We start from the raw sequence: 13709 nt of genomic DNA, 5'->3' as shown, positions 1-13709 counted from the left end.
GATAAAGAAAGCTGGAGGTAATGGACAACACTGTCTACTAGATCCGGATCATAGGAATGCTATTCACTTGGGCTTTAGGCTCAAAATATAGAGCTTTAATCCAATTTATAAATTATTATAACATCTTATATAGATATATAGTTTTCTCCTTATTCTTGTTCGGTCTTTCCTCTTTAATAAGTGTATGCCTCAGATAAATATTATTCAGAAAATCCTGATGAATATGAATATATGTATAAATATCTGAGATACATCTTATCCAGATGTTTGTTTAAATTTCAATAAAAAATACATTAAAAAAAAGAGAATGAGAAATAGCTAATGTTCCAAACTTTGAGAGGATCTGGGGAGCTGGTCATGTGACTGAACCTCTGGGAGGGACCAGTCAATCTGGTCAACAGGTTAAACAGTACGAGAACAGAACTGGAGGACAAGAAGAAGCAGCTGTAGGGACTTGCTAATGACTATCAGACTCTGTCAAAAGAGAGGGGTGATTGGAAGAACAAGACGTGATGAAAGGCTCAGGATCGAAATGTCCATTACGCACCTTCATCTTTGCTATATAAAGGGCATTGTGTGCAGGTACCAAGGGTGAGATCAAAGGCAGTCAAGGATAAGATTGCTGTGCTTTCTTGCTAGAAATCAATGCTCATTTCTGATGGAGGGTCCCAGATCTGAAATGTTGACGATTTGACATGCTGAGTTTCTCAAGCATTGCATTTTTAATTCATCCACAGTATCTGCAGACCATTGTGTTTTACTCCAGATTGTTAATAAACTGACTTCAAGTACATTCTTGAATATGCGTGCTTCAACACGCAGCTTGGGAGAGGTGAGCCAAAAATTGTCAGATCAGCCATTACTTTAAGATCTTGGTCTCTTGGCTCCAGTGAAGAAATATAATCACAATTATAAATTATGGTTTACCTGCACTTATTCAATTCCAAAGTCAGCCTAATGTGCAGCTGGTATAAGTCAATCCCTACTGTTATTAATGCAGGGAGGCTTTTTGCAGATGACATTCTGGATTGATAGTTTAACAGGTGGTAGGGTGTGGAGAGGTGATTGATGCTTCAGACAAGTAAGAGGATGGGAACAAAAAGCAAATTGCTGGAAGAATTCAACAAGTCGACAGTCAGAGAATGAGAGAACTGCTGGAGTTCTATTAGCCAGCAAGGGAATGAGCAATCTGGTTGATAATTTAAATTAGTAAGGGAATGAGAGAGTGGTTGATACTTTAGAACATGAAAGCAATGGAATATAAAGCAGCGTAACATTGAGAGAACTGTTGCGAGGTGAGTCAACAACAGAATAATGCAGCTGAAAATAATCAACAGGTCAGCAGCATCTGTGGAAAGAGAAACCGTCAACATTTCAGATCTGGGACCCTCCATCAGAAATAAGCATTGACTTCTAGCAAGAAAGCACAGTGATCTTCTCCTTGACTGCCTTTGATCTAACCCTTCGGACCTCCACAAAATGGACACTGAGCCAACAGTGCAGGGGATTGAATCATCAGGCTCTGTTTATGCTATCATCTTGCTTGTTTTATTTCTTGGAACCAAGAAGTTTTTTTTTTAATTTAGACATACAGCACGGTAACAGGTCATTTTGGCCCACAAATCCGTGCTGCCCAATTTACACCCAATTAACCTACACCCCAGGTAAGTTTTGAACAGTAGGAGGAAACCAGAGCCCCCAGAGAAAACCCATGCAAACACAGGGAGAAATACAAATTCTCAACAAAGACCACAAGATTCAAATCATTGAAGGGTCCCGATCACTGGTGCCATAAAGGCAATTGCACTAACCAACAGTATTTTCTGGGTAAAAAAACTCAAAGGTAAGATATAGGTTGCTTTCCACAACTTCATTACTTCATTACTAATTTAATATATCCTAAGATGCTCCAATAACATTTTGCTGATAACAGTATGAGGTGTGGGAACTTTGAACAAGGATGCTAATTCTGAAGCAAAGAACTTGCAACACATTGTTCTTACATCATGCACAAAGGGTAACATCACATCCTCTGACTCTATGAAGAATTGCACAAAACCCCTATGAAATGGTGCAAACACAATTAGGGCAGTGAAAGAATAAGAATATCCAGTACTTAGAAGATGTGAGCAGGGCATGCATTGGAAAGTTTGGAACAGTGATTAAAAGTGGTTATGAAAAGGTATGAAATTGATTGACAATTATTAGTGTTTATCCTTTTTACATCACAGCTGTGAACTGAATTACAGTAATTAGCTGAAAGAGTATAATTAAAATTAGTAACTTCAACAATATCATCTTGATAAATCGATGACTAACTAATGATATATTTACATTTTAAAATGTAAAGAACTGGCAGTTGGCCAGGAGTTCAGGCAAACGAGAGATGAGACTGGTCAAGGTCTCTACCAGTGGTCGTATGGTTCCACGTTCAAAAATGTGAGAGAATACAGCTCAATGGTGTAACTATTGAGCAAAAAAAAAATTCATTGAGAGTTAAACCCAATGATTTAAGGTGGCAAGAGAATCAGGATCAGGATTTATTGCCATGAAGAAGTCATGAAATTTGGTGTTTTGCATCACAGAGCAAACATACATATTTTAACCATCTAACTACATTACTATAAAAAAATAAAATGGTAATAACCCTAATAACGCATGAAAGGAAGGCAGTGTCTTTGCTTCATTGATTATTCAGGAATCTGCTGGCAGCGGGGAAGAAGCTGTCCTTGTACCACTGAGAGCTCGCCTTTAGGCTCCTGTAACTTTTCCCTGATAGTAGCAGAGTGAAGAGGGCATGACCTGGGTGGTGGTCTTTGAGGATAGAGGCTGCTATTTTAAGACACCACCTCATGTAGATGTCTTTGATGGAGTGAAGTCCAGTGCCTGTGATTCGCTGACCAAGTTAACTATCCTCTGAAGTTTATTCTTGTCCTAGGAGACGGTGCCTCCATAACAGGCAGTGATGCAACCAGCCAGAAAGCTCTCCACGGTACACTTGTAGAAGTTTACCAGAGTCCTCGGTGACATAACAAACCTCCTCAGACACCTCACAAAGTATAGCCGCTGGCGAGCCTTCTTTGTGATTCCATCAACATGGAGGCTCCAGGACAGATCCTCAGAGATGTTGACTCCCAGGAATTTGAAGTTCTTGACCCTCTCCACTACTGAGCCCTCAATGAGGACTGGGTCATGTTCCCCTGACCCTCTCCTGATGTCCACAATCACCTCCTTGATCTTGCTGATGTTGAGTGCAAGGTTGTTGTCATTACACCATTCAACGAGCTGATCTATCTCCCTCCTGTCCACTTCCTCATTGCCGTTTGTGATTTTGCTGATAATTGTGGTGTCATCAGCAAAGTTATAGATGCTATTGGCAGAGCAATGGGCTAAGGACACATCCTTGGGATGCACCTGTATTGCTGATCAGTGAGGAGGAGACATTGTTTCCAATTCGTACTGTCTGTGGTCTTCCGGTGAAAAAGTGAAGGATCCAGTTGCAGAGGTGGGGATAGAGGCCTAGAGTTGGTAACTTCTTGACCAGCACTGAGGGAATAATGGTTTTGAAGGCTAGCTGTAGTCTAAAGAGCAGCCGTATGTATGAATTGCTGTTTTCAAGGTGATCCAGAGCTGAGTGGAGAGCCAGTGATATTGTATCTGCTGTGGAGCGATTGTTGCAAAAGACAAATTGCAGTGGATCTGGTGCATATTAATTCTGGCCAAGACCAACCTCTCAAAGTATTTCATCACATTAGAATTTAGTGCTATTGGGTGGTAGTCGTTGAAGTTGCCCAATCCACTCTTCTTGGGTACCAGGATGATTGATGGCCTTTTGAAGCTGATGGGAACCTCTGACTGCAACAATGAGTAGTTGTAAGTGTCCTTGAACACTCCAGCAAGTTGGTTGGTACAGATTTTCAGTACACTGCCAGCTATCCTATCAGGCCCTGATGCCTTGCAAGGGCTCGCCCTCTTGAATGATGTTCTGACGTCGCCCTCAGAGACAATTAGGAGTGATCAAGACAAACCCACTGAGAGAATGACTTATACCTGTGAACAGAAAAGGCTGATCAGACTTGCATCCAGCAAGAGAACGAGAACAATGTCTACTCTGTCACCTGTTTAAACTTTGTGGTTTCTAAAATATACTTTTACACAGATACAGAGGCTGGTGGGTATATACTGTAGATGTGGAACAAGCTGCCGGTTGAAGTCGTGGAAGCAAGTTGAAATGTGACATTTGAAAAACATTTGGACAGGCACATGGATAGGAAAGAGTAAGAGGGTTATGAGTCAAGTGTAGGCAAATGGGGCTGGCTCATATGAGAAACTGGGTCAGCATTGAAAAGTTGGGCTGGAGGGCTTATTTCCCTATGATTATATTTTAACAGAATCCTTGTAGGTTCATAATTTAGATTCCAGCCCAAGGTAAGGAGATGCATGTTTGATATTTGGTACATAGTTGTTAAATTAAAAATGCAAATAGAAGGCAATGAGCATTATATGAAGGATGCAGATATGAGATGTTGACCAGATCCTGGTTACTGGACAGTCCTGAGAAAGCCAGTAGTGGCCTCAGTAACAAAGGGCTTGCATCTCAGACTATGTCTGCAGAGATTGGGGAAGGATTGAAGATATTTCAGGTAAGTGGACTGAGGGGAAAGGCCATGGAGATTTACAACTTTGTATTCTTCAGACATCCAATGGGTTAGCTCATGGAAGCATGTAAACCATCCTACCTGCACAAAAATAACTGTGAACCAGGTCCAGGTAAGGCTTGGCTGATTCATTATAATTTACTTTTTTTTAAATTGAGACACGGTAACAAGCCCTTCTGGTCCATGAGCCCATAGTGCCCAAACACACCAATGAACCTACCGACCCCACATGTTTTGGAGGGGAGGAAATTGGAGCACCTGGAGGAACCCACGTGGTCACAGTGAGAAAGGACCAAACTCCTTAAAGACAGCACCAGATTCAAACTGACACTGATGCTATAATAGTGTCGTGGTAACTGCACTGACCATAATTTTTACTTATATTTACTGACTTGATGCCCATAATTGTTGTGGACATGATTAATACTTTAATAAATCAAAACCCATGTTAATTAAATCCCTTGAAAGTAAAATTTTATTTAAATAAATGTTTGTAAAATCAGGAATGATAAATTAATTTCTGTAACCACGTTGTCACTCAAAGGTGTCATTGGGAACCATCAGAATGGAAGTCGTATGGATGCATTATCTGTTGGAAACCCATGAGGAAAATTCATTTTGATTTCATTCTGCATCTCAATCACATAAAGTTTGCTACATAGAATCTGTGGCTGCATTCCACCAAAATCAAGCTGTCCTCATGAAGAATGTATTCTCACCCAGGTCACGAACATCATTACTGGAGAATAAATACATTTCTACTGGCATCAGTGTCAAGATTGTTGCTTTCTCAGTGAAGTGCGACACAGCTGGTGCAGAGGGTTCCTTACTCTATGCAAAAAATCTAGCTTCAATTCTTAATTAACTCTCCACTCCAGGGATTTCTCTAAAACCCCAAAGCAGCATTTCAAATTAAGATTCCAGAACATGACGGCAAGGACTCACTTATGGGTTCGCAATCTCATACCTGGACAAGGTTTACCAGTCAGTCTCAAGGTGACGAGGTAATTTCCCCATATTGTGCTACGAACACTGCATTACTGTAAGGGAGACTGACTTAAATTATTCCCCACTCACAGTCATTCATCCTTCTGCCTAATTCATCCATGTCAACCAAGCTAGCATTCTGCTAGTCCCATTTGCCTGCATTTGACCCATATCCTTCCAGAACCAATCCATGTATCTGCATACATTGAAAATGTACTTAATTGGAGGGGCAACAACTAATATTCCGTCTGGGCACTCTCCAACTTCTCCAATTACTGCTAGTCCATTTCCCGTTCTCCCTCTCTTCCCCATCCCTCTGTCTTCTTTCCTCCAGCTCTCCACCCCCTTTCCTTTCCTTTCACAGAGCCATCACCCTCCCCGTTTGCTGATGTGCCCACACTCCCTTACCCACCTATTTCTCCTCTTCCTGTGGGACTGTGCTCCTCCCCCTGCCCCTCCTCCCATCATTTTATTTAGGCACCTGCCAACATACCTTTATGAAGGGGGCTCAAGCCCAAAATATTGCTTGCTTATTTATATCTTTGCTAGATAAAGGACACTATTTGACCTGGTGAGTTTCTCCAGCATTGTGTTTTTTTACTTCAATCAGGGTGTCTGCAGGCTTTTGTGTTCTACCTCTTATACTCACTTCTACAGATTCCTCTGGCAGCTCACCCAGAGCTAAAGTAGCTGCTTCAAATACAGACATAAAGTCAGGGGCGTAGCCAGGTCCTAAAGTTAGGGGGAGGGAGCACATATAAAAGGGGTCACGACACATGCCAGACGGTGAGCAGTGGTTAAATGACGGGCCCCACTGATTTTTCCATCGCCATTGGGGTAAGGAGGAAGGTGTGGAGGCGGCGGAGCAAGGGGGGTGGTAGCAGCATTGGAGTGGGGTAGGAGGCAGTGGTGTGGGAGTGGGGCAGTGGCAGCGTCATCAGAGCAGGGGGTGGCGACGGCACCACTTTTGAAAAGTGAGCCCTCTGCATAAAGAGGGAGCATCTTGTTGTCTGCAGAGGGCATTGTGGATTACAGAAGTGATCCCAACGTGGCTTTTGATGCTCACTTGCACAATTGTAATCTACGCCACACTAGTTGCCATGTTGGGAATGCTGTTGGCTCTTCCCTTCCTGTTTCTAGAGCAGGTCTGTTCAGGTAGCGAGAATCTCACTTCAGTCTCCAATGCACAGCAATTCATCCTGCTTCCGTGACACAAACTGCATTGTGATGGTGCAAATCTTCCATTGTAATGAAACTTACTTTACCATTAGATTGCCCTTAATTAAATATTTAATGTGATCATTATGTTATTGTTTCATTCATTTCAATTCAGTAGGAATCAGAATAAAATTCACAAATGGCTCCTGTGCCTGGCAAAACTAAGATGGAATAATCAAGGTTGTGAAAAGCTTCAGGTTTTGAAGTTAATTGGGTCACTTGCAACAACAAATTTAACAAAAATGTAGAGATGAAAAGGGAAGAAAACCAGCAGAAGGGAGGGGGAGAATCAGTGCACTTCTGGTGCTCTTCATGTAGAGTTTGCATGTTCTCTCTGCAAGCTACATAGGCTTTCTCCCATATCTCAAAGAGATGCATAAGTAGGTGGCAAAAGAATCAGAGGGGTGCATGTTAGAGAGGGTGTTTCACAGAGAAGAGATTGCTCAGAGAACTGGCATGGTCTTGATGGGTTCAAATGACTTGATAACAAAAAATTTGAAAGTGTGTGAGCTGAGTCCTATTTCTGAGCCTGTGTAATGCTGTGTTAGGGGTTTGGGCATCAGGAATAAAGCACAAGTCCCTGCATTCCTCACTGCTGTGTATCTCTGTGCTTAGAATCTGAATGCCATACATGAACCTGAGCGCCAGGCGTGAATTGATAGGGCAAAAAAAAAACTGTACAAAAAGATCTTACGTTATATTACTATGAAACAATAAAGAAGGGAGCTAAGGCAAACAAATGGTGGTGAGCAGGCCAAAAAAAAACCATCTGGATATAACCTGCAGAAGAAATGATGAGTCTGTAATTAAGCTGCAGATACTGCCAGCTTCGTGTCTGTTACAGTCACGGGTTGCTGAGGATAGCCAGAACTTGGTGATCAATGGCTAGGATAGACCAAAATCGATACCATTGAACACTGCAGCACAGATACAGGCCATTCAGTGGGGGGTAAAAACCTGTTTGCATTTACCCTATCTGTATCCCACATCATTTTGTATACCTCTGTCAAATCTCCCCTCATTCTCTGATGCTCCACCTATTTAACCAGCCACATCTTTGTAAATCTCCTCTGCACCCTTTCAATCTTATTGATATCTTTCCTGTAGTTCAGTGACCAAAATTGCACAAAATCCTCCAAGTGACTTCTACAAATTCACCATGGCATCCCAACTCCTGGACAATGCTTTGATTTATGAAGGCCAACGTGCCAAAAAGGGTTTTCTGGGTTTTATATCCGAGCTATGAAAAAACTTTTAAGTTTATTCCAATGATAAGTAAAACAATCAGCAAGAATAAGTGACGGCTGAACAATTAATCTGAAACTTGGGAGCTGTACAAACACCTGCCTCCTTAGAGCTTATAACAGCAGTAGTTTGATTTCTTTCTGCCTCTCATTTATTTAGTCAGTGTACAAATCAGATCTAAATTTAAACTGACCTCACTCACCCTGGAGTGTCTCTCTTTTAATTAACTTGAACAGTTGACAGAAATAGGCCATCATTTAAATTTTTAACTGAAAGGGTATTTACTTCTCCCCAACAGAAATCATTTCCCAGCTAAGTTTACATTATGCTTTATCGGTTATTACTTTGCTTGAAGTAGCTCTTATCAAGTGTTTACGCCGTTACTGAGGGCTCATCATTCATTCAATAGGAAAATGACAAGGTTTCTAAGGGAGCTGATCAATCATGAGGTCATTCGGGTGCATAGCTGTAAGCATGCCAAACTTGTCACACAAACTGAAGAAACCTGCATAAAGATGTCAATGTCTGAGAAAGAGACAAGCAGTAGAACGTACAGGCTGGTGGCAAGGGATCCATTGCAATTAATGTATTTTTGATGAGGATTCCAGGTTAAAACCACTAGGTTCCCATTGGGAGGGGTGGGGCGGGGGGGGAGAGGCAAGAGGCGTCAATGAAGATATAAGAGAGCTTCAATTAAGATAATTATTTGTAACAAATCAATTATGACTCAAAAACACAACAACAATTTAAGATATTGATATTAATTCCATTAAATCAGGAGAAAATGTGGCTTCATTCATCTCGCATCCTCATTCAAAGCTGATCTCAATTCACATGCCGTCTGTGCCCTTGCCACTTTTGGTGCTGTTTCCAGGAGCAGAGGGTTGACTAGCTGGTTAGCAAGGGTGACCCTGGGCCGCCTGATGCCTTTAATTTTCCATCCCATTCCCAGCGATCATTCAATGTCAATGTGAGTTCATTGTCATATACATGAGTGCAGGTGGTCATCGGCACTACTTTAACAAAGCTTGAAGAGCAAAGAAATATTATCCAGCTGCAAGTTGCATTAGACACCACCTCAGACTTTCTCTGCATCCAAACTCGCTGGTTCTGCTGGAAACCTTTCAACAGTGAGAATGGCCAAGTATTTTTTTGCTCTTGACTGGCACATTCCCACTTACTTGGCATTCCCCTGCAGCTCACATTATTTTTTTACTGTCCATTGCTTGAACTTTCTTTAGCTGCAACTGCCCTTTATTAACCTATCATCTAGATCAGCCATTCTCAAGGGGGGGGGGGGGACAGACATTGACTGAAATCATAAAATATTTGTTGTGTTCATTTTATCTAGTCAGCAGGCGAGAAGTACGGATAAAACCTACTTAACTTGACTGCTTCAATGGGGAAGGGGGGGCCATATCCAAACAAAAGGTTGAGAATGGCTGATCTTGATAATTTTATCAACAATTTATCTCAAGGTCAACCCTGGCTTCAACCAGATTAGAGAGAATCCTTTTGTCTTACCTATCTTTCTCCCACTCTCTCTGCATCTTAAAACTAACTGGTTTTCTCTCATTCCCAATTAGGACAAGAATTGACCTGAAACATCAAACTGGTTTCTCTTTCCACGTATATGGACTGCCCTATTGCTGTATCCAGCAATTTCTGCTCTCATTATGTGCATTCTCGGCTATGTCGTGCTCTGCTATTGCACATTGTGTAAGGTTCCACCATTAGTTCATATTACCTTTCTGAGTTTTGCACCCATAACCTCAATGAGAGAGAAAAAGATTGTTAACCCTCCACATAAAATGAGATGTGAATTTCCTATAAGGCCATAAGAGATACGAGCAGTATAGATAACACTTTCCTTATTCTAATATATCCTAATTTCAAAGTATCATCTTTCAAAGCGTGAGCTGCAATATCCCAAATTTAGATCTCTTTAATCTAATAAATCAAATTCTGTAGCTATTACTTTTGATCGTTTTAATTCGTTAATAGAATAGATAAACATTTTGCTCAGCTTTGGCCGCAAGACTTTCATAACGGCAAATAACAAAGCATTTACTGTATAATAGAGATACAAAAATATGTCAAAGTACAAAAAGAGATACAAAAATTCAAAGATAAATTCCTTCACATCTTGTAGAAAGAGAGCAAGCACTTAGCCTGGGTGGATATTTCAACATATTAGATCATGATCACTATGGTAACACAACAAAGGATAGTTCTCTTAGACAGGCACAAAATTAACTAACAATCATAAATGCAAGGTTTTAACCTTTACGAGCAGTATATTTGGTCCATCAAGTCTACTCTGCCATTCAAATCAATGCTGATGTATTCTTCCTTTCAATCCCATTTTCCTATCTTCTCATAATCTTTGAGACTATCAACCACCACTTTAAATCTGCCAAGTGACTTGGCCTCCACTGCTGTCTGTGGCAACCATTTCCGTAGATTCACTATCTTCTGGCTGAAGAAATTTCTCCCCATCTCTGTCCTGACAGAGGAGAAAGAGAAAGGGAAAGATAAAGGGAAAAGGAGAGAGAATGTGAATGGGGGAAGAGTGAGGAATGGAAAGAAAGAGAGAAGATGTAATCTGTTCCCTCTCTGCTTTCAATCTTGTTCCCAAGTTGTATTTGGCATGAAGTCATACTAATTCATCAGCAGAGGGAGAATGGGAAGGCGGAAATCTTAAAGGGAATTTCCTTGCTTGTGTCTGACCCAATTCCATGAGGTAAACCCAAAGCTGTTCCCTTTCCAATTGCACCACTCCACCACCCAACCCTGAGTTGATCTATCCCACCAGTGGAAGAGGATGTACCAAGCCAATGCAGTAGAACCTGGCGCATTGTCTGAGTCCCATTACATCACCTTATCTCACACATGTCAAACTCTGGCCCGCGGGAAGATATAATTATATTTGGCCCGCAAGATCATATTAAATATATATTAGAGTTGGCCCGGCTGGCCGCCGCGCCAGTATAATTGTTCACTGAAGGTGAAAATGAAGACGCCGGAGGTGTGGAGGGATCTCAGAGTCCCGAATCCCGGGGATCGGAGTGCCGCACTCAGCCCGCCCGGCTCCCGGACACACAGACGCGGCTGGAGTTGGGGACTATCCTTGCTGGGTCTGCGCTTCAGCGGCGACGCCGGACCGAACGTCTCGTTGGCGATGCCTTCCCCCTCGCTCCGTGTGCAGCGGACCCTGCCTCCCGCTCCTTTTGTTGGAGACGAGCCCGGCGCCATGAGATCGTAGTTTAATCCCTCTCCAACCATGGGAGGGGGGTGGGAGCAACGCGCTCTTCTCAGCCAATTCCTCCACCACCCCGGATGCCGGCGTTTCAATGGGGGGTTCGGGTGCCTTCGTCAGGCGACCGACCTGTTGGTCCAAGACAAGGGGAGAGCGTACAAACTCCACACAGACAGCACCTGAACTCGGGTGAACGTGGAGCTGCGACCCCACATTCCACATCAGGACTGTGTGTAAGATTGGGAGCAGTGAGACGGAAGCTTATTTTGTTCCTGTGATTTAAGCCTTTCTTGGGGTGGGGGGGGGTCCTTCTCTGACCACTTGCTTAACAATTAACCTAATCAAATGTGGAGTTACCACAATACAACAGTTCTCAACCTTTTTCTTTCCACTCGCGTCCCTGTGCCATTGGTGCTCTGTGATTAGTAAGGGATTGCTTAAGGTGGTCTGTGGGTGGAAAGAAAAAGTTTGAAGACCACTGCTTTAATCATCCCTCATTGACTCGTCATGTGCACGGTTTCAGACGCTAAAGGAAATGGGCCAATGACAATGACAATGAAAGAGTTTATCCAAAACTATTATTAAACATTTATTTTAATAAGAAAAAGTTTAACATTACATATGTTGAAAGAAGAGAAAACATGCAGATGTTGTTGAAAATTTTCATTAAATATTTAGTTCGGCCCTCGACTTAGTCCAAGTTTTTAATTTTGGCCCTCCGTGAATTTGAGTTTGACACCCCTGCCTTATCTCTTGACTGCTGTGAGAGACAACTTTCCTTGCATTAATCCCCAGATGTGGTCAGCATAGCTATTACAGCGCCAGCGACCTGAGTACAAATCGACTGTCATCTGTAAGGAGTTTGTAAATTCTCCCCACGTCCACATAGGTTTCATTCGGGTGCTCCAATTTACTCCCATGTTCCCAGGAAGTGTGGGTGAGTAGTTCAAATGGTCACAAGGGTGTATTTGGGTATTGCAGGCTCATGGGCCAGAGGGGCCAGTAACTGTGCTGTTATCAGTCTACAAGGTTGACTGAGCCCAGGAGCAAATTTTCCATCTCTGAATTTGATGTCTAAGTCAAGACCTGGCAGGGTCTGGTTTTATAATCTTTTATTTTTCAGTTAAGGTGCAGGTGAATGGCTTCTGGGGGTATTTCAATTGATGATTTAAGAGTTAGCCACATTGCTATGGGTCCAAAGTCACTTCTAAACAAGAACTGAGTGGTTCTGGCTGATTTCTTCCCAGGAAATACATTGATGAACCAGATGGGTTTCGAGAAAATCCAGTTGTTTGGTGAATCGTTGTTACAAATGCTCAGACACCTGCCAACATTTTTCCATACCTTGATGAAGGGCTCAAGCCCGAAATGTCAGTTATGTATTTTTACCTTTGCTACATAAAGGACATTGTTTGACCTGCTGAGTTTCTCCAGCTTTGTGTTTTTACTTATTACGAATGACTTGTTTATTTTTGACATTTTACAATTTTAATTTAACTCATCAGGTCATGAATGACATAAAGTTAAATATTGCCCAACACTTAAGCAGCTTTCCCGAGGTTAACAATGAAACAGTCAGTTGTACTGTGAGCAGGGTGAACCTGCTATTTATATTTGGTATCTAGATGACACTGGTTGTGTTACTATCAAACTCTCTTTATTGCTCCGAGATGTTATTTTATTGTCATTAAATCCATCTCCTCAGCGCAACAACTGTGTGACAGTCAGGTGCCATCATTTTCATCCAGAATGAAGAGAAGGCTGCTGGCCGGGTAGTTGAAGTTATCTTTCAACAGTTGTTTCTCATGTCTCATCACAGTTGTCCATTTGTGTTTGATTCAAGTGTTACAAGATCAAACCAGCAACCACAAAGAAGGCATATCACACAGGGGTAAAGATGAACAATTACTTTATTAACAAAAATTCACCTTCAAACTTTAATTCAAAAAATCCCCCCTTTTATAACAATGCCCACTGGTTACTATGCAAATTTATATAACAGTGTAAAACTAATAAATTCCCCAGCCTAAATATCACATATGCAATTAAAATCTAAGTTATATTTCCAACCAGCCCACAGAAAAACTTAAACATAAAACACACAAGACTCACAAAACTTCGATCTCAACCGAAGCAAAGATCATAAACAAAATTCAGTTTGTTTGGTAAACTGAAGACAAAAGATCTTTGAGAGAGAGAGCACAAAATTCGAAGTTGTCTTGTGTTGCTTGCAGAGAGAGGAACCACTTGGTTGGTCTGGATCCTTCTAGCTGCCTCAGAATGTTCATCCCTTTGGAAATCCCAACATTCTAAACTGTCTTCCAGAGTATGACTCATGCTCT

This window comes from Narcine bancroftii, chromosome 5 (genome assembly GCF_036971445.1).
Source record: "Narcine bancroftii isolate sNarBan1 chromosome 5, sNarBan1.hap1, whole genome shotgun sequence".
Lineage (NCBI taxonomy): Eukaryota > Metazoa > Chordata > Chondrichthyes > Torpediniformes > Narcinidae > Narcine > Narcine bancroftii.
The sequence above is the reverse complement of the archived record's forward strand: the minus strand, read 5'-3'. Positions refer to the sequence as shown.